The following is a 19492-nucleotide window of genomic DNA, read 5'->3' as shown; positions in this document are numbered from 1 at the left end:
TCCGTCGCAATTTTTTCCCGCAGCGCGCCATGTCTTCTGTTTCCTTCTAGTTTCCTGACTTTGCGTCCTCTCTTAAGAGGGAATATCAGCTGAGCTCCTTCTCATATTTGAGAAGTGGTGGTGGCTCGTAAAACTAGTGCGATAAGGACAGCTGCAACTTAAGCAAAAAATCCTGCGCATAAAGCTCAGTTTCATCCTCGGCATTTTCCTCCTCTAAAACTTAACCAATCGTAACGAAATTTTGGGAACGGAATGAGAAAGAAATTAGCTGTGTCCGGTCAGGGGATGAAAATTCCGGAAACAATCAAATGTTTTTGTCGGGAATTTTGCCAAATTTACGTTTTGCGGTTTTTTCGCGTTTTATTCACAAAAATTAAATACGTCATACACAATGCCACTGATGACTGATGACAGTGTCAAATGCCAGAAAGCTTAACCTTCCTGTTTAAATTCCCAATTAAATTCATATAGATAAATACAGAAGTTAAAAAAAAAACTTGATTTATTCGGCTTTATTCGTTTTTTGCGGAAGTATTGTACTTAATTGAAATTTGCATTGTTTTGTTCGAAAGAAACTTGAAAAAAAAACGAGTCGTTTGGAAATTTTCCCGTATTTTCCGGGTTTTTTTTTAACGCTAGTCCGATCGTTTTGATCTTTGCGTTTATTGTTGCCGATTTTGTATGCTAAGCACGGCGTATTTATTTTGCCGTTTTAAGCGTTTTTTAAAGTATCGTCATTCTTATAAATACAAGAATATAAAAAAGCAAAACATACAGACACAGGTACTTACTGTTAATTTGAACTCATGTAGAAATATACTCATATCGGGCCAAAATCCATAGAGAAAAATGGCCACTATTGTTTCCCCATGAGCTATATTAGGTAAGTACCTGCCGTTTAATAAAGCTTATTCATCCCTACGTAAACACTTCACTCTAATATCTCCAAGTTTAACATCACTCAAGCCGGCTTCATGTAAAACTTCCAAAACCACAGACAAGAGGGAACACCAAATAGTTTTCAAATCAATAAACGTCACAGACAAACTTGGAAGTCAATAGAGGAAAGTTGAAATATTCAAAAAAGGTTTTGCTAAATAAAATTTCGACTCACGAACGCGTCCGAACTGCCAAACTTTGGTAGTGAGGGGATGTGATTTGGGAATATGGTATATGGTATTTGGCTAATGTATTGTAATGTATTGTAATCTCGCGCATGAGAGGAGGCCTGTGCCCAGCAGTGGGACGTATATAGGCTGAATTATTATTATTATTATTATTCTAAATATAGGTTCTGCGCGTGACTTTGTGTCGGATGGTGACTCCAACATCTTTTCTGCTGCAGCTTTGCTGATCCAGCATTGCAGACGGGGGTAATGGGCGATTACTTCCCTTAATAAGTTGAATGAAGGAACGTTCTAAAAGCGATTGCAAATCGGTAACGACAACAACACAAATAAATAAATATTTGTGGAAAATCTTATACAGATGAACCTAACCTCAAACTAAGCAAAGCTTATGTTATGAGTACTAGGCGACCATATACATACGTATATAGATAAATACTAACGTATATACATAGAAAACACCCATGACTCTGTGATCATCACACAAATAAAATGTCCTTACCAGGGGTCCATTCCTCGAACGGTACTAATACCGTACTAATAATATTAGACCACGAACTGTCAAATCGTATGGGTTACCATGGCAACCGACTAATAATATTAGACTAATACCATTTGAGAAATGGGCTCCAGGATTCAAATCCCGGCTTCATAGGCAGGGTCACTCACTAGGCCAGACCGGTCGAGTGGTAGCGGTATGATAACGCAATTGATCAAGGAAAATGACAGTGACATTCTTCGTCTCAACGCTGCAGCAACAAAACTTCGATTTATTGGACCAACGTGTTGGCGAATCTCACTGTGAGATGCTAGTTCGTATCGGAAAGCCACTGTATGCTCGTTACTTTGTCGTGCCACCATCATCATAAATTTAAGAGCTGCGCTCTTGTCGGTAAAGCAATCTCCAGGCATGCCTTTCTTTGGCCTCTTCCTTGACGGCCTGATACGACACGACGTTCACTTTCTCCTTCACTTGATCCATGTATGCCCTTCTTGGCTTTCCTCTATTTCTCCTTCCTTCTAATTTCCCTTCTATGATGATCTGGATGAATTCGTCGTGTCGTAACAGGTGTCCCAACATGCTTCCTCTTCTACTTTCGATGGTTCTCAATAGGCACCGCTTTTCTCGAACTCTATTTAAGACCTCCTCGTTGGTTACTTTTCTGTCGTGCCACCACTTGTCCTTTATTTCCCTATTTTTTATATACTAAGTCGGTGGCAATCAAGTAAACGGGCCGCCTGATGGTTAGCAGTCTGTCTCCGTAGCCTATGTACGCCTGCAACTTCAGAGGAGTTACATGCCCGTTGCCGACCCTAATACTCCGCATCCTCTGAACTCTGATAACCTTACTCACCGGCAGGAACACAACACTATGAGTAGGATATTTTTCTAAGGAGAATACCATTCTGCTTAACTGCGTCTGCTTGATGATGATACCGTGGTGATGATGATGTATGTTGCAACAGTCGGTCACCATCTAAATAAAGTTTTAATGCTCCTACTACCTACATATAGTTGTTTGTTAAGCAAGGAAGCAAAGTTGTTGTTTACTCACGTGCTAGTATTGGGGCACGTGTCAATTGAAGATTGGAAAAGAAATTCTTCGAAAATATTATGCTAAGGTTTCATGGAATGAAAGGGGAATAACATTTTCAGAGTAAACACAAAATTGTTTCTCACAGCATGCTGCTAAATAAATACAATTCAATCCAAATTAACGTTATAAAGTACCTACTTAAAAGTCTGAACAGGTCAAAAATCCATCCTACCAGCTAACCCAACGAAACAGCTAGAATTTTCATCAATTCCAATTATCCTAATGAATTTTAGAAACCGCGTTCGTTGGTTACACGAAACTAAATAACTTATGTATAAAGTACGTTAAAGTTTCTGTCTTCTCAATGGCTGGAACGAACCAGACAGTTAGCAGTACAAAATCTCTCAACGTGAAACTTGGTCAAAAACAAATTTAGAGAAACGAACCAATTTACTAATAAGATTCTTACCTTACCAAATGTATTAGGTAAGGTTCTCTAGAAAGTTCCAAAAGACTAGTAAATGTATCTAGACACGAGAAAGTTCCAAATACTTGTACAAGAAAACTAGACTCTGCATCACTACAAAACTTCTAAACTCAACGACCATAAACCTGCTGCTAGTAACATCTGTTGTATGGACAGACGGACCAACTGCACATTGCATCCACCATGAACTTTAACAACATACGAATAAGATAGAAAATCTCTTGTTTAGATGTTTTTAGAATTAGTAAAGACTTAGCTTCGTTCAAGACTATAGACTTGGCAAAATAAAGGGAACATTTTAGAGAATTCACATTAAAACAATGATGCGATTGTTTTGGACACTGATTTTAATACTTTTGGAGCGTTTTCTTTTAGACTTATTGTTTTAATATAATAATAATAATAATTCAGCCTATATACGTCCCACTGCTGGGCACAGGCCTCCTCTCATGTGCGAGAGGGCTCGGGCTATAGTCCCCACGCTAGCCCAATGCGGATTGGGGACTTCACATACACCTTTGAATTTCTTCGCAGATGTATGCAGGTTTCCTCACGATGTTTTCCTTCACCGAAAAGCTAGTGGTAAATATCAAATGATATTTCGTACATAAATTCCGAAAGACTCATTGGTATGAGCCAGGATTTGAACCCGCGACCTCCGGATTGAAAGTCGGACATCATATCCACTCGGCCACCACCGTTTATTGTTTTAAGGGTTCTTAAATTATTCAAGCAAAGTTTAGTGACTAGTTATGCAAAAGTTTAAAATTATTAATGTCTCGAAATGATCATATATCATACTATGTTGTTGAAGTTGTAATTAATTAATGATAAGAACCTGTCTGCTGACGTGGTCACGTCATGTCATGAGAAGAAATGAAGAGCACATGACGAGAAGTGTGATGACCATTGAGGAACTGCTTTCGCCAATTCTTGAGATGGTTAAAACCGCATGTGGTCCATAAGCGTAATTGTGGAAGAGAGGTATGGGCATTGTGAATTTCATCTCGCTTTGTGTGGTAGGGCACAGCCAGTGGATGTCATTCCAGTACTAGAGCAGAGCCCAGCTGGGGAAGTACCTCCACCTTCCAGAAACCGCAGCCAAATAACACTAGACCCTACTCATAGTGTTGTGTTCCTGCCGGTGAGTAAGGTTGCCAGAGCTCAACGAGGGGGGGGGGGGGGGGGTTAGGGTCGGCAACGCGCAAGTAACTCCTCTGGAATTGCAGGCGTAGATAGGCTACGGAAACTGCTTACCATCAGGCGGGCCGTATGCTTGTTTGCCTCCGACGTAGTAATAAAATAAAAAAAAGCAAAAAATTACCATCTAAGAGTTCTTACACCACTTAAAACCAACAGTTGCAGCTCTTTGCAGTTCTTAAAAAAAACGGAATAAAATTCACGTTTGTCGTATAGGACGCACTTAAATATTTATTTTATTCTGTTTTTAGTAGGTGTTATTATAGCGGCAACAGAAATATATCATCTGTGAAAATTTCAACTGTCTAACTATCTCGATTCATGAGATACAGCCTGGTGACAGACGGACAGACGACACACAGACAGAGTATTAGGTTAGGATATACATAGGTTAGGTTTTACTCTTTGGGTACGGACACGGACACCTTAAAATCAACGAAAAATCACGTTTGTTGTATGGGAGCCCCAAAATCTTTATTTTATTCTGTTTTTAGTATTTGTTATTATAGCGGCAACAGAAATACGTCATCTGTGAAAATTTCATCTGTTCAGACGTCACAGACAGACGGACAGTTGAGTCTTAGTAATAGGATCCCGTTTTACCCTTTGCGTATGGAACCCTAAAATGAACATTTAAGAGTTCTTCAACGATTTAAAATCAATATTTGCGGCTCCTTTAGCAATGTGCCAATGAGAATTTAAAAGTTCTCGGTATTTCTGTAAGTTTATTGCGATACCCTACAGTTATGACGTTTGAAATATACGCCATTGAGTGATGTAAATGTTAAAAGAAGCAGTCGATATCAAAGAAACAATGGAATTACGGATGGCTCTTCTCAAAATATTTTGACCTTATGATATATTATGATGATTGTATTGACTCCTGACTCGTTAAAAAAGGACACTCTTTACTTTTAATAAGATTGACCATGAAAATAAACAACCAGTCACAAAGTCAATCTATTGAAATAAATTTCATCCCTTATATACAAACCCGATAAGAATTTCGTTATCTAGTTGTATTGTGGGGTCAGCGCCATCTAGCGTGAGATTTGATAAACCTTTTTGAGTTACTATATGGACGCGAAAAATGATGATATTACAATATCACCTGCCGACATCTGAGTTTAATAAGCTACAATGCATGTTAGCTAATGAAGCAATACGGCGTTTATAGGCTTCGCGCAGATTAATCAAAGCGAAATATTCATGCCGACACATGCCATGAAATTATAATAAACCGGCTGTCGAGGGCTATGGAAAGAGCGGCAGCGAGAACATTTTAAAAGAATAGAAAATATTTATTCAGACAACACATCAATATAAATAAAACAAATGTCTAGCAAATACAGGGCAAAAATAAACAAAACAGTAGAAATAGATATGTGAACCCGAAATGGTCTCCACTCAGCAATGCAGCTGGCACGACTAGCGTGGTCAACGGCGCTAGTTTTATGTGGAGCCAGTGGGGTGTGCGAGAAAGCACAGTGTGCGATACGTTGTGGACGACGTAAATAAATTGTATATATTATATACTTACATATATTTTCAGGAAAGGTTTCATTTCTTCACCCAAAGATACCTAGTTGGTTACTAAGTTCTGTTACTCGATTTGTAACCTCTTTATTTCCGTTAAAACAAAAGCTACCGAAAAAATAAAAAATGACTTAACGTGGTGGATTTGTGAGCTATAATTATATACCACACATAACGCTTATCTCGTCGTATCTATAATGAATGGGGCCTAAAAGAGAATCGTATCGCAGTAATTGCGTTGCACAAATCTGGGCACATTTTGAAGTTGCTTGAAAACCTAAAAATCAACAAACAATTTGTTTATCGCACAATTAATAGATACAATAGTACTCAGAGCTTCGATGACCGCAAGAGGTCTGGAAGACCACGCACCGTTCGGACCCCAGCTCTAATAAAGGCAGTGAAGGCGAGAATTGTAAAAAACCCCGTCCGGAAGCAAAAGTTGTTGGCAAAACAGATGTCTGTGAAGAGAAGCTCGCTAAAAAAAGGTATCATTGAAGACCTTGGACTACACGCTTACCGCAGACAAAAAGGTCATTTGCTTAATGGACGATTAAAGACTATGAGGCTAGAGAGAAGTCGCGTGCTATTGAAGCAGTACGCACAAAATGGCCACCGAAAAATACTATTTACAGATGAAAAAAATTTTACCATTGAAGAATGTTGCAACCGCCAGAATGACAGAGTGTATGCAAAAAACAGTCAAGAGGCGATTGCGGCTGTTCCAAGAGTGCAACGAGGCCATCATCCCTCTTATGTGAGAATTTGGCAGGGTGTGTCATACCTGAGTAACACAGGTTCATTTCTGTGAAAAAGGTGTGAAAACTGTGGCCAAAGTTTACCAGGAAACCCTTCTCGAACCAATAGTGAAGCCGTTACGCCACACCCTATTTCAAAACCAGCCATGGGTCTTTCAACAGGACTCAGCTCCTGCACATAAGGCAAAAACAACTCTAGCCTGATTTCGAAGGAACAAAATTTACTTTATTGCCCACGAAAACTGGCCGTCCTCCAGCCCAGACCTTAACCCCCTGGATTATGCCATATGGCAGGTTATTGAGGAGAAAGCCTGTGCTAAACCCCACACAAATCTTGACTCCCTCAAGCGGGCCATAGTTAAGACAGTGACGGAATTAGATATGACAATCGTGCGTGCCGCTATTGATGACTGGCCTCGTCGTTTGAGTGCCTGTGTCAAGGCCAGAGGAGGCCATTTTGAATGATATTGTCATATGTAATTCCTGATTTTATGTACTTCATTTCGTATATTTTATGTAGATAAAGATTATTGCAGTAACTGAATTTAGTAACCAACTAGGTATTGCAATATTTGAATGTATGTTTACCCCATTTCATTTATCATGGCGGGATTGCACTTGGAATTGCACAAAAAGAACCATAGTGTTTATGAGCTCTGCTCTTCAAAGCCAGCGTGTGGTTTTCGATGTAGTTTAAGGACATACCAGGGTCCAATCTCTTCAGAATACCTTTAGCAAAGTACCTTCTCGCTTTACGCTTGATTTTGTACTACACCTCACACGAGGGTTTTAGAGCATGGATGTAAAACAATACATCCAATGGAATGCTTCTGTCTGCACAATTAGTCTTGTGCGAATTGTGACCCCGCGTGCGTCGATACGAACTTAGTTGCTTCATATTGGATTGTTATATGAATAAATTTTTATCAAGATGTTTTGTCAACGCTGCGTTAATATGTGTCTTTAGGCTGTCTTTCCATTAATAGTCTTTTCTCCGCTGGATTACAACTAATGTTAGATAGAATAAAGCAATTCCCGTCCGTTTCCTCTCTTCTCCGCCCCAGTGTAACTACTTGGATCAACCCTAAAGTCGCGAAACTAAAATATGCTCTTTTGCTAAAATTACCTACGTATCGACTGATCAGATATATGAATGTTTTGATGGTGGCTTTTTTGTGATAATCTACATACCCTATCTTGAAGAGTATGTATTAAATTAGCTTTATTAGCTCATATTATTTATGCTGCACTGCTGAGTAGTCCTCATGATCTCTTATCTCTTAGATTATTTGGACTATACATGCATGTTAAGTTTGCTATAAAAAAAGGTTTCCTTGCTGGCTCTGTGTGGATCGACTTCATTCGCACTGTTAAATATCGTCGCCGGTAGATGCAGGTTTCCTCACGAAGTTTTACTTTATCAAAGATAACTGATATTTCATATAATTCCGAAAAACAAATAGGTTAAGTCGGGGTTTGAACCCACGAGGGTTGATAGCAGCCCTATGATTCGGTCAAATTATGTTTTTTTTTTTAAACAAATTATATCAAAATTGAAACTAATGCAATTGATACCATTGTGTCCTCTCCTCCCCCTGAGGTAACCCCCCGGAAATAAGTCCCAGTTGACAGTTTTTTTAGAGGACAAAAGTCTAGGTACGAAAGAAATAATCCTTATTAAATTCCTAATATGAAAGGTAATATTCATTTTTTAAATGATGCACCATTTTCATGTTATAGCTAGATGATCTAGAATATAACATAGTACTAGAAGATATCGTATAGGGGTGACCAGCTTGTTCTACGGTTAAATTTGGTCGAAGTTCATCTAGCTATAACAACATAACCTTATTTGTTTAGAATTTATAAAGCATGATTTCTTACATAGACACTTTTTTTCTTAAATCTAATACTTTTCTTAAAAATGAAAATAAACCGTCAACCGGGGCATATTTCATGCTAAAAGGGGAGGTTACGTCAGGGGGAGGGGAGGGGACGCTAGATTGCGTAAAGCACCATATCGAAAGGTATCTACATTTGTTTGAAGCTGGATATAATTCCTATGGATTTAACTACTCTTGCCATATCCATCTCTTTCCAAAAGACATCTATTAGCCACGCGCGCAAAGCTGTACACTCATTAATCTTTGACAATGCGACCAACATTAAGACAAGTTAAACAGTAACCAGTTAACCAACACTAAACAGCAGTGAATGATGCAATTTGTTTAAGAGATTTGTTGCACAGAGTATCGCTTTGTCTCTTGTAATTAACTTGAATGTAGTTTTAGTTAAAACGGGGGTTTCTTTAGGAAGGATACATATGGCTGTGGTACTGAAGATGGCACTTGTGGGTACACATAGTATTTAGTATTATTTTATTTATTTAATATTTATTTTATTTCAATCCACACGGGCTTTATTTCCAACTCTTCGCACTTTAGGTAATTCTTCTTTGGAATTTCCCTCCTTCCTTAAAAGGAAAGTCGCACTTTAGGTAATTCGTCTTTGGGATTTCCCTCCGTCCTTAAAGGGGAAGTCGCACTTTAGGTAATTCGTCTTTGGAATTTCTCTCCTTCCTTAAAGGGGAAGACGCACTTTAGGTAATTCGTCTTTGGAATTTCTCTCCTTCCTTAAAGGGGAAGACGCACTTTAGGTAATTCGTCTTTGGAATTTCCCTTCTTCCTTAAAGGGGAAGTATACTTCGTGATCGTCCATAAAAAAAGAGAAAAGGTTTTTACACTTCTAAATATTTTCCATTCTCCATGATATTTTAGGATGTTATTGACACCATGAAAAACTATGTTTATAGGTTTTCCTTTTCTTTAATTTGCAAAACAAAAAAAAGAGAAACCTATAAATCTACAATATTTTAAGCTGAAGCGATCGACATCAAAATCAAAGTGATTTGTTAAGATTTAGTGAAAAACGTTTTCCCCGAAATGGGATTTCATAGAAAAAGTACCGCTATTTCGCTTGGGTCGCAAAGCTATTCAAAAATAATATTCGTAGATATTCGCTGACCGTCACTTTTGAAACTGATAAATCCAATCCATATCGTATCTTTAGCAAATTTTTGACGTAACTTTAAGTTCGAATCGGACCACAACTTGCTTAAAGATAAATGACCCGCATGTTACTGAATGTTACTGTCATGAACTAGTTTTAAGATTGTTAGCTTAACAGTCTCTTGACGTGAAATATGTATTTCATACAATTTTTTATTTTTTTTATTCTTTGACATTTGGAGAACCTTTACACCTCCAAATCTTATTATTGTGTATTATTATTTTTCTCAGACCGTGGGGACCTTATACATCTCCAAACTTAATGTATTAACCGTGGAGACTATACGTCTCTGTCATATTGTTGTATAATATACTTGACTTGGTACATACTAGTTATGTACAGAATGTAGCATTAGTTTATGAGACTGCTAGTTTAACAGTCCAGACGCGGTTTATTTATTTAGTATAAATTTTATTTTGACACTTGGAGAGACTTTACACCTCCAAATTTTATTAGTATTAGTACTCTGACATTGGGGACCTTTTACATCTCCAGATTTAATGTGTTTTTAACCATAGAGACTATACATCTCTATTGTATTGTATTAATTATTTATTTTAAGATTATTATAATGTAATGTTTACCCAGGTATTGGCTGTTGTATTTATAAATGTTGTTATGTATTTTTCATGTCACTATATGATGTTACTATAAATGTTGTATTGACTTGTAAAAGAGCCCTTGAGGCCTACTTGCAGAATAAATTTTTGAATTTTGAATTTTGAATTTTTACTTATATACTTGGGTACATAATATATGCATGCTCGTGTACCTACATACTTAGGTATATACTGATATTATTTTTCTATGTGTAAGTGTATATGTAAATAGAATATTTTTATATTGTATAGAAAAACTTGATTTGCGTGTTTCATAAGTATTTCCTCTGGTTGTCTACAATCCTGCACTAACTTCAAGTTTCTGTTTGACCCAATGGTTGACTGGCAGAGAATGCCTTAAGGAATTAAGTACGCCATGTGTACAATTTTATATCGTGCAACAAAGTTTAAATAAATAAGAAGAAAACCAAAGATTATGTCCTAAATTCAATACGGGTAAAAGATAAAGTCTAAGAAAAAAGGTGCCCATTAGTTTGACATCCAGTGACTGTAAAACAGCGCCATTAGTTTTGCGGTCACTGAATTGTCAAACGTCAACTTTTGACAGTCAGAGTTACCGCAAAATGTATGGAACTGTACTAGTGGTGGGTCGTTGACGGTTTTCGCTTCAACGAAACGAAACGTTACCTAACTTAGAAAACGTCAACTAGTTGAAAAACTAGTTGATTTCGTCAACTAGGTTTTTGCTTTAACTGAAGAGAAAAAGGCATTCGCGCCAACGGAATCTAGTCAGTTGGATTGTCGATCAACGAAAGTATCTTTCAATCAACGTCGATTAATTCCATCTCGTTTTCGAGCCCTTGCTGTTTGCGTCGTTGCTTCTCGCTCGCACTGGCGTCAAAGGAATCGGGTTGAGTTGAATCAATGAATGAAAGGAATGTTGATTTCAACTATACTGCCATGCCATTAGCTTAGCGTTCCATTCCGATTACGTTTGGACATTAAAGTCGTCAACTAGTTGAGTCTGTTAAACAAAACGATTCGTTCGTTGACGAACGAAGAACGTTTTATCAACTGGTTCGTTGAATCAACGATCACCACTAAACTGTACATCGCAATCTCGTTAACCTGTCAAATTCGAAGCACGAAATTGTCTTAGACTTTACACATCTTACTCAATCAATATATTCTTGGCGTATCTTACTCAATCAATATATTCTTGGCGTGTATATTAGTGCGAGATGTATAGAAAGTAAGCTACACAGACGTTAGCGAATATCGGCCCGATTCTAAGAATGATAAAGACACGTTTAAGGTCTTGGAAGGATCTTTAAAACATCGTTAACTAAACGACATGTCAAAATTGACGTTTAGGCAAGGCAGTCGTGGTGATATGTCAGTTTGACACTACCTAGGCAGTCGTGGTAATATGTCAGTTTGATACTGCCAAGGCAGTCGTGGTGATATGTCAGTTTGACACTACCTAGGCAGTCGTGGTAATATGTCAGATTGATACTGCCAAGGCAGTCGTGGTGATATGTCAGTTTGATACAGCCAAGGCAGTCGTGGTGATATGTTAGTTTGACACTGCCAAGGCAGTCGTGGTAATATGTCAGTTGATACTTCCAAGGCAGTCATGGTGATATGTCAGTTTGACACTGCCAAGGCAGTCGTGGTGATATGTCAGTTTGACACTGCCAAGGGGTGATATGTCAGTTTGATACTGCCAAGGCAGTCGTGGTGATATGTCAGTTTGACACTGCCAAGGCAGTCGTGGTGATATGTCAGTTTGATACTGCCAAGGCAGTCGTGGTGATATTTCAGTTTGACACTGCCAAGGCAGTCGTGGTGATATGTCAGTTTGACACTGCCAAGGGGTGATATGTCAGTTTGATACTGCCAAGGCAGTCGTGGTGATATGTCAGTTTGACACTGCCAAGGCAGTCGTGGTGATATTTCAGTTTGACACTGCCAAGGCAGTCGTGGTGATTAGTCAGTTTGACACTGCCAAGGCAGTCGTGGTGATATGTCAGTTTGACACTGCCAAGGCAGTCGAGGTGATATGTCAGTTTGACACTGCCAAGGCAGTCGTGGTGGCTACTATAACTAACAAGTTAACGCACCATGAAATCCAATCACTCCGGCATTGTTTTAAAACAATAACATCGATTAAGGCTGCACGTGTTTAATTGATAATGGGCCTGTCAGACGCAGCTCATACGCTAACTTTCAGCTTTAAAAGCTCTTCCAGATAGATTCAGTTCAGTATAGATGCGAGAGATAAGAAAATGCAGGGATACTTTTTGATATTACAAGCTCTAAGTAAGTTTTCTTTCAATCGGATGTTACGTAAGCATTTGCAAACAAGAGTTTGGATATGTACCTATATGTGTGTTTTATACCTATAGTGTGTATGTATGTTTCAACATCACATGGAAGGACAGGGTCACTAAAGTGTTTGAAGTGTGAGTGTGAAAGTGTTTGCGTGTGTGTGTGTATTTGTGAGAAAGAGAGACAGAGAGAAGGTAAGACCTTGAAATAGGAAACATTCATCAAATGTTTTAAGCATCATTGGGAAAGGATCGTTTTAAGCGACATAAACACACAAACAAATGCATTTTCCGGGAATCCAGGACTTCCAGGACATTCGTATCAGGGTCACTACCGACTGGATTTAAGTCATTACCATATCACATGATACCATACCAATCAGAACACGTCCACGTCCGTCCATCAGATACCATCACCAACTACATCAATTCTTCTCAACAATCAATGGATGTAAGCTTCCCTCTTCTAATAGTAGGTATGTAGAATACACAAAAACACAAATATGGCACGGGTTTACAGTACAAAAGCGAACTTATCACTTTAAGGGATCTCTTCCTGTTAACCCTTGATGAGGAACGGTGGTCAGGTATACGACGGAGTGTAATAGGCTAGAGAAAAGTCAGTCACATTTATAGTTTTATTTATTATTTAATAATTATAAAATAGTTATCTGTTGATGATAATCCCCAGAAGGTAAATGATGCTACTCGTTTTATTATTTGATCATCTACAGGTGTTAAAAAATAGGGAAGTTCAGTAAAAACTAAGCGTAGATGATGATGTTTTATATGGAATTCGACAAGACATGGTAAAATTGACAGTTGCCTTCCCTTCCCCATATACCTGCCTACCTTCTACCTACTTTATCACAAAAATGCCTTATCTACGCCGCAAATTCATCTAAAATAACATTTCAGCCTTTCTATACAAAAGTGTTGGACGTCTGCGAGCCAGATTTCAATTAACCTAACCCCTTAACGTCCGTAACGTCGTGATAGTTCCAAGTGTGTGCTTGTCAGTACATCTTCTTACTCACAGGCCAATTCGAGTTTTAGTTATTACATCTCATTCCAATATGATACTGATCATGTTCGAACGGTTCGGGCTCAGGCCAAGACGTCCGACACTTTGTTTACTTTTTCCTCGCTTTCCAATCCTCCCTATGCTGAGCAAGATCCCGCCAATCCCGCTGAAACGCATCCAAGTCGGCCCGCCATCTCTTTCTCTTTACTATACACCGTACTCCGAGAGTACGTGTCCGAAACTATGATATACATCCGTATTAAATCTATACGTAGGTCTGGACTTTAAACTACTTGTATGTAATTAAAGCTGATCCAGTTTATTTACTCTTATCTATTTGTTTATGTACCACGGTCTGTATGTGAAATTAAGATGCCGTTATCGATTTTAGTCGCAAAAATGTCAAATTGATTGATTTAGTCGATGAAATTGTACACGTTTTGTTAACTATTACAAATAACAAGTACTAGTTTCTATTAGCACGTCTTGTTATCTTTCATTCTAAGAAATAAATTTTCTGAAAACAGACTCACTTAATTAGTAATGTTTTTTTTTTCTGATAGACGTTTAGGTAAACGCGCGTAAAGCACGGATTTTAAAGCTCTTATTTGTAAATTTCATTTACTTTGGTAGTCCAAAATGGTAATTTTGTATTACACATATCCTGTACTTCAACTTTAATTAACTACATTTTTGTTATTATAAATTTAAAGTAGTGTAAATGAATGTTAGACGAAATCAATTTTCTCCAGAAATTACTTCAAAAGAAGTGACAATTTCTCCAATCTACAAGATTTTGATACTTAAACAATCTACAACATTTGCTGAAACTGTTCTTATACATCATTTTGTATAATTTACCAATCCTTCCCTTCTCGTCACATATTACCGGGGACGCACGCTTGCGACCTCATTATTAAAAGGCAAGATGAGAAGACGTGTTAATAGAAACCAATACTTGTTAGTTAGATATTACGTAACAAAAATTTCAACGACTAAATCTATCAATTTTACATTTTTGCTCTAAAATCGTTACCGGGCTTTTAACAATGTACCTGCCTAAATGTATAATGCTCTAATCGATCCTACCTACCTACCTTCATTGCTGCGCCCATCAGGGTTTCATGTGTCATTTGTATACCTACCAAGTACTTGGAATACCTGTAATGTACATGTGAAATGCAATAAATAAATACAATACAATACAGGATGTGTATTTAGTCACCTGCAATAATTTACGGAGTGAATATATAGCTCATACTGAGCAACTTTTACTATGGGACCAACCCCGTAATCGCGAAAGTATACATAACAATACAATACTTTTTATTGCATACCTCACATAGTTGACATTAAAAAAAAAAGAAAAAAAAAGAAAAGGAATGAGAGTGTAGAAAAAATCACGTGATCACTGACCACCCATCAGAGAAAATGAAGTGTTGACGCCTCGGCCTGGACTCGGACTGTTCTAGCCATCCTTTACTGACGGTATCCGAAATAATATTTACAGTACATATGGTGCTACTTTACCGCACTAGTGCGAAAATTAGCATATTACGTTACTGTGTCGAACATTTAAATGGCCATATGTACTGTAAAACGTTGTACGATACATGTGCGAATAGGTAATTCGCAACTCGTGTCGATTTAAAACACTCCCTTCGGTCGTGTTTTAATTTATCGCCACTCGTTTCGAATTTCCTATTTTTCGCACTTGTATCGTAATGTACTATTTTAATTATAAACGTCATAGTTTTTATAGAAAAATATTTCCGCTCTTACTCATCATAATCTTCCTAGCGTTTGTCCCGGCTTATTTCCACGGCTCATGCGAGCCTTGGGTCCGCTTGGCAACAGATCCCAAGAATTAGCGTAGACACTAGTTTTACGAAAGCGACTGATGCCATCTGATCTTCCAACCCAGAGGGTAAACTAGACCTTATACTCACAAGTAGTCTCCGGTATCCTCACGATGCTTTCTTGTCGTTATCAAATGATATTTCTAGTATAATTTCCGAAAAACTCAATGCTACGAGCCGGGGTTTGAACCCGCGACCTCCGGATTGCAAGTCGCACGCTCTTACCGCTAGGCCACCAGCGCTCCTAGATAGACTAGATAGACTAAACTCTCATAAACAGACATAGAAGTTTTTGTGGCAATAAAGAGTGCTTGAGAAAATGAAACATCGACAAATATGTTATCGATAAGTCAGTCATAGATTAATAATTAAAAGGTGTAACTACTGCTTGCTGTAAATTACCAAGAAATTTCAGGAATGCAAATCAATTCCAAATCGGACCATAATTTCTTGATTACATATATTTAGAATACAGTTTAAACAAATAAGAAAACTACCAATGGTTGTATCAAAGAAGATATCGAACGTGTTGTGTATTTCGCGGTAGCTATCTTTTTATACAATGTTAAAATATCTATAACACTGAGGTAACATCGATAATAGACATGACGATTGATTTTGTCAATCACTTTATTTTGCCACAAAAACTTCTATGTCTGTACCCCTAGTGTAAATATTTTCGACAGCGAAACGTGACGTACGCGTTTGCGTTAAGTGTCATTTTGTTTGAGATTTTTGACTTTCCAAAACGTCCCGCTTGGCGCGCTGTTCAAAAACCCATACAAAATGAGACTTAACGCAAACGCGTACGTCACGTTTCGCTATCGACTAAATTTACACTAGGGGTACTGATCATAAAGGTGAATACTTCACGCTTTCGTCAAGCCTATTCCTCAAAATGTATTTTAACCAAATCACTGAAACAGAAACTAAAAGACATAAATGATTTAACCACCAATTCGGTCGTAGCCCAGGGCTGTGCTAATTGAATATACCTGTCGCGCTGACTGTACGAGTACTTAATAGTCGTCGGTAAACAGGGAGCTGTTGCCGACTGTACAAATAGGGGCTTATTTTGTGAAGGAAATGGAGAAGCTCTTCGAAACATGTCGTGCATTAAGAGGGAAGAATAGCTTTGTGTTATGAAATAACGGTACTTATTTATGAAATTCCATTTCGGGAGATAACGGTTTCCACTAAGTAAATCTTAATAAATCACTCGATTATGATGTCGATCGCTTCAGCATAATATATTCAAGGTATATAGGTTTCACTATTTGAAAAAAAAGGAAGTCATTCAAACCTAGTTTTTCATTGCGTCCATAATATACTAAAAAACCGGCCAAGAGCATGTCGGGCCACGCTCAGTGTAGGGTTCCGTAGTTACTCTTCCGTCACAATAAGCTAAACTGGAGCTTAAAGTATAGTAAATTGTTAACCAAGGGATGAAACGGTACCTTTCACCCGAGTTAAACAAATAGGCAAATTTGCATAATCAGTACCTAATTAAAGTCTTTACTATGAAGGGAAAACTTTTTGCGATAACTCAAAAACAGCTAAACTGATCATGTCCGCTATAGTTTTCATTTAATGTCTTTCTTAAGCTCTACTTCCACGATTTTTTTCATATTTTTTGGACCTATGGTTCAAAAGTTAGAGGGGGGGGACACAATTTTTTTTTTCTTTCGGAGCGATTATCTCCAAATATATTGGCTTTATCAAAAAATGTTTCTTGAAAACCCCTATTAGTTTTGAAAGACCTTTCCAACGATAACCCACACTCTAGGGTTGAAGCGAAAAAAAAATTCACCCCCACTTTACGTGTACCCTAAAAAATATATTTTTTTAGATTTTATTGTACTGTAGACTTTGTCGGTTTTATTGATTTATATATCCATGCCAAATTTCAGCTTTCTAGCACTAACGACCACGGAGCAAAGCCTCGGACAGACAGACAGACAGACAGACGGACATGGCGAAACTATAAGGGTTCCTAGTTGACTACGGAACCCTAAAAATCATGGAGAATAGAAAATATTTTGAAGCGGAAAATATTTTCTCTTTGTGTATGGACGAGTATTGCTATTACCTAATACTTCCCTCTTAATAAAGAGTCACACAAACTAGCCGCCACCATACAATCGAAGTTACGTTCTCATTTTAAATTACAAAGACATTCTGAAATAGGGGAGATTAGTCCAAACCGCGACACGGGGTAAAAGCGGGACGGCAGTATACTTCGATAGTTTCTGAAGATTCTATCAAAATAAGATCCACAACATTTTAATATTTTTCTAGATCTGAGCCTAGTGAAAGAAAGAAAGAAAATACATTTATTCCATAAAGCACATATACAGGACAAGAAGATGAAAGAAATAAGATAAAAAGAAAATTATAAGAACAACAACACAAAATATTGGACAAGTGCGAGTCGGACTCGTCCACCGAGGGTTCCGTACTTTTTAGTATTTGTTGTTATAGTGGCAAAAGAAATACATCATCTGTGAACATTTCAACTGTCTAGTTATTACGGTTCATGAGATACAGCCTGGTGATAGTGACAAAAAATACATATGTATATATGAATTGTTATTGAAGATTAAATTAAAATATCAAATTTGCATGGAAATAACAACTTATATCTCTAAAATAATAACAATAATTAATGTGCAGCGGCGCCAAAGTTAATTTGACTGTTTGAAACTAAAATAGTACATTACGATACAAGTGCGAAAAATAGGAAATTCGAAACGAGTGGCGATAAATTAAAACACGACCGAAGGGAGTGTTTTAAATCGACACGAGTTGCGAATTACCTATTCGCACATGTATCGTACAACGTTTTACAGTACATATGGCCCTTTAAATGTTCGACACAGTAACGTAATATGCTACTTCTCGCACTAGTGCTATAAAGTAGCCCCATATGTACTGTAAATACTATTGTAGTTCTTTTCTCTCGGAATGTTCATTTGTAGAAATAATTTTAAAGAAGTTCTTATCGTATGAGAAATTAAATACCACTTTTAAAATACTATTTCATCAATACTTGCGCAAGTTCAACCGGACCGTTCAAAAACGTGTAAACACAACACTTCATAAAGACGAGCCATCGCGCCATATTGATTTACTACCACGTAAATTTAGGCGGGACCATTAAAAGTAAATCAAAGTGTGTTGTAAATCGTCAAAGCTTACTCTAAAACCAATGTTACTTGACCTCTTTAAAATCTACCACAACCCCCGCTTGGGTATACGAATGTACATTTAAAGGGACATAGGGGATGTCAGGCTAAAATGGACAGCAAGTGCAATGTGGCCACATAGACCACATTTGTGCAAGCATTTCAGTGCTAGCGGCGTAGGACATAAATCTGTACTATAAAACGTTTCTTTTGGAATAACAGTTATTTTAAAGTTTATGATGAGGTGATGTAAGTTTTATGTATAGAAAATATACGTTTTTGTCGTAAAGTTTCTTAAAATACTTATATTAAATATGGTATCTATTTGATTATAATATCATCATCATTAGTCGGTGAGGCAATCATCTAGATTTTCTTTCGTGGGCTAGTCCTGATATTTCCTCCTAAGACGCATTCCTTTTAACTTGGCTAAGATACGCAATTCTAGGTTTTCCTCTGTTTCGTAGTATAAATAAATAAATATTATTGGACATTATTACACAAATTGACTAAGTCCCACAGTAAGCTCACAATAAGGCTTGTATTGTGGGTACTTAGACAATGATAATATAATATATACATATTTATGAATACTTAAATACATAGAAAACGCCCATGACTCAGGAACAAATGCCCTTACCAGGATTTGAACCCGGGACCTTCGGCTTCATAGACAGGGTCGCTCTACCCACTAGGCCAGGCCCAGGTAATATTATAATAAAAAATTAAAATATGTATTAATCTCATCTTAACATACAACCATAGACATTGTTATTGAACAAAGCTCGTAAAAACATAAATACTACGTTATTTTGTTTC

Source organism: Cydia pomonella, chromosome 18, assembly GCF_033807575.1.
Source record: "Cydia pomonella isolate Wapato2018A chromosome 18, ilCydPomo1, whole genome shotgun sequence".
NCBI lineage: Eukaryota > Metazoa > Arthropoda > Insecta > Lepidoptera > Tortricidae > Cydia > Cydia pomonella.
This window is presented reverse-complemented; position numbering follows the sequence as displayed.